The sequence below is a fragment of the Budorcas taxicolor genome, chromosome 5 (genome assembly GCF_023091745.1).
Source record: "Budorcas taxicolor isolate Tak-1 chromosome 5, Takin1.1, whole genome shotgun sequence".
Classification (NCBI taxonomy): Eukaryota; Metazoa; Chordata; class Mammalia; order Artiodactyla; family Bovidae; genus Budorcas; species Budorcas taxicolor.
The window spans coordinates 32,512,359-32,516,250 of record NC_068914.1 but is presented as its reverse complement, the minus strand read 5'-3'; positions in this window follow the sequence as shown (position 1 = coordinate 32,516,250).

Genomic DNA, 3,892 nt, shown 5'->3' with positions numbered 1-3,892 from the left:
CAGATAACTAACACAAGACAAAGACATATCATCAATATGAGAAAATTTCAGCCAATTCTTTCATCATGGGGAGAAATTCTATAAATCTGTTAGGGAGAAATTTTCACCATATGTCAGACTTTTACTAAATTTCAGACAACATACATGGTAGAAACACTACAAATGGTAAAACATGAGGGAAACCTCTCTTTCAGAAGTCATACTTCATTGTACAACATTTAAACCATACAAGAGAAATCCTGTGAGAAAAATGAATATCAGGAAATTTGTCAGGGTAGCCATCATAAATGAGGAATTTCTATCAGTATCCTGAGCATTCAGAAATCTTTTTATACCAGTTGGACTCATTAGCACATTCTAAAAGGAGATAATCACAAAGATTACAACATACATGGAAGGCTTTATCAAGAAGTGATGTTTCAGTGAATGTCAGATCAGTGATATAAAGTATAAAACCTTTTTTAAAAATATTTTAAATGTGTGAAACCTTTTAAACAAAAATTCTGAGAGAATATGTACAAGGGAACTACTTATACTAGGAGTCATGTTGCAGAAATCTGATTACAAGGTTGTTTTAAAGAAACCTGCAAATGTCAGGTATATGAAGTTTTGTAAAAAGCACAAATAAATTGAAAAGTGTGACATCATTAATACATGTGAAAAGTCCTTTAGTATGTAGGACTTATGTGTGAATGTCAGTGTGCTACAGAACACAGACTGTGGATGTTTGATGTGCATGTGAACCCATCCATAATTGTACACAGTGAAATATGTAGCCTTATTTAGTTCAGTAACTTTTATGTGTATAAAGATATCTCTCATTTAGTCTCAGCAGGGACTCCTGTTGTTAACAGAATGTATATTTAAGTGTAGTATTCTTTTAAAATTATAATGTATCTTTTTTGCCCCTATTTCTGAATGGATATGGATTTTACTGAACTAATCCTTCAGAAAGAATATAAAAATGTTTCTGTAAAATTTGCAACTCTCTTATGGTTGGCCAAATTTTACACAAGGGATACATTTACAGGAAAAAGGCTTCCCTGGTGGCTCAGTGTAAAGAATCTTCCTGCCAGTGCTGAAGATATGGGTTCAGTTTCTGGGTTGGGATGGCAACCCACTCATTCCTGTATTCTTGCCTGGGAAATGTCATGGACAGAGGGGCCTGGAGGGCTCTGGTCAACGGGTTCACAGAAGAGTTGGACATGACTTAGCAACTAAACAACAAGTTCATTTTTAAAAACAGCTGAAAATCCCTACACAATAAAAAATAATACTATGTGAAGAAATATCTATGTTAGTGTTGTTTTAGCAAGTTGCAGAGCTGTCTGAATTTATATTTTGTATGAGAGTCATAAATGTTCTTCACTACCTTTTTCTTTCTACTAGAAGCAACATGACATAGAGGTTAAGAGTATGGACTTTTGACTCCTACTGCCCAGGCTGTTTCTAGTATGAGGCACACACCTAACCTCTCTGTGCCTCAGTTTCCTTTTTCATAAAAAAGCGATAATAGGATTGCTTTGAGTTGTAAATGAGTTAATATTTTTAAAGCACTTAGAATAGTGTCTGAAACAAAGGAAGAGCTATATGTTAGATACTATCATAATAATTTGTATTTCTTGAATTATTCTGCAAAATAAAAGGTTGGCTACCAGCATTCGCCCCTCACTTTACTGCTGCAGTGCCTTGCTTTGATTTGGTTGTACATTTTTCTGCAAGTGATTCAGATCTGGCCCACTGCCTGCAATGTTTTACCTTTCTGAATGGTTGAAAAAGATTATTTTGTGATGTGAAAACTATACGATATTCAAACTTATGTGTCTGTAAATTCAACTTTTGTTAAACACTAATAAAAAATGTTTGTTTTGCCTGTGGCTGCCTTCACATTACAGTAGCAGAGCTGAGTAGGCTGAAGAAGACCATATGCCCCACAGGGCCTAAGATAACTTTCTGGTACCTTACAAACTCAAGTTTCCTTAGAGCTGAAAGCATCACAGCCAACACAGAGGTATATTTTTATATATGGTATGTGTTTCAGAAATTATGCATATATCAGTTTGTGGGTAGATGGAGGTTTTTTGCAATATCTTTGTTATGTGCATTTTATATATATATATATATATATATATATATATATATATATATATATATATATATATATAACAAGACTATAAGCATTAGAATTGTTTTTCAAAGGTATGTTTTAGCTGCTGGACTGTCATAGCATCAAAACAGATACCCTGATGGAATGTAGCAGTAAATTATGAAATAAACATTGTCTAAATTAATTGATCCCTACTCACAGTATTCCTATATTTTATTCTATGTCCATGGCCAGTTTTCCCTGTATCATTTTTTAATTTTCTATCACATAATAAAATACATCTTTATGTCATACTTAAGTAGTGCAACCGAACAACAACAAAAAGAATACCCAACTCCACCAGCTACATAACTAGTAAAATTACTTTATTGCCCATACTTCATAGAATTGTCAAATGCTGCTGCTGCTGCTGCTAAGTTGCTTCAGTCGTGTCCAACCCTGTGCGACCCCACAGATGGCAGCCCACCAGGCTCCTCTGTCTCTGGGATTCTCCAGGCAAGAACACTGGAGTGGGTTGCCGATTCCTTCTCCAATGCATGAAAGTGAAAAGTGAAAGTGAAGTCGCTCAGTCGTGCCCGACTCTTAGCGACCCCATGGACTGCAGCCCACCAGGCTCCTCCGTCCATGGGATTTTCCAGGCAAGCGTCCTGGAGTGGGGTGCCATTGTCAAATGCTTCTCCAATCTAAATCCTGCCATCTTATTTCCCCGTCCTAATAAAATGGACTTTTATGATGTTCAGCTTCCATTTTGATTCATCTGATGCTTAATATTAATGAACACCTAGTATATTTAGTGATTGCTTACATCTTATGTATACTTTGTGCTTATATAACATCTGAATACTCCATGGTAAACTACTGTTACCAGTATTCCATTCAGCTCTTACATGAGCATACCATCTTGATATATGTTTAAGAGGAAACAATCTCTTTAGTGTTCTTTATTTCAATGTGAAAACAAATACATTGTATAACTTCCTTGGGCCTCTCAATCAAAAATAAAAATTAGTACTTTCTGGGGACAGTCCAATAACTGACGCAAATGTGCCTTCAGAATAAAGCCTGTACTAATAAAAATACTTTTAAAAACTAATACTTTGGTAAGAGTAAAATGTTGCTAGTCTCCAAGTTGAAGAAAACCTGAGACACTGTTGGCCATAAGCCCCAAGACATGAACTAGTAACCACCAAAATTGATAATCAGAGACAAGCGATCAGACACTAATAGCAATTAACTGGAGAATTTTCTCACTAGTGCACATACTTATGAAAGTCAGCTGGTTGTGACAACTCATTTCTGAAAGTCAAGCAACAGCTTTCACTCTGACACACTCTGGAAATTCAGCAAGTCAGCTATGGCCTACTCCAGTGACTACTACACTTTTTGAAAGAGCCAGTCAGTCCCTCAACATACCTGCTTTGGAAAGTCTACAAATCCCTGAATCCCCCATTTCCCCAAACCTTGTATCATTTTTTTTCTCTGACTGATTTACAAATATAGGCCTCTTTTGGTTAGTTTGATGGTCAAAGATGGACAGTATCAATTCCTTCCCTCATGCTAGTCTATGCATAAGAGACAGATTCATTTCCCCATCTTCTTGAATCTGGATTGGTCTTGTGACTTGTTTTGGCTTATTAGCATATTATAGAAGTGTCAGGCCTCCCCTTTAGGAAGTGCGGCAGCTTCCACTTTACTTCTCAAAGCTAATAACATGGAAAAAGTACAACTAGTCTGAGATCGCCAATTTGTGAAGAAACTCAAGCTACTGGGGGTGAAACCCCACAG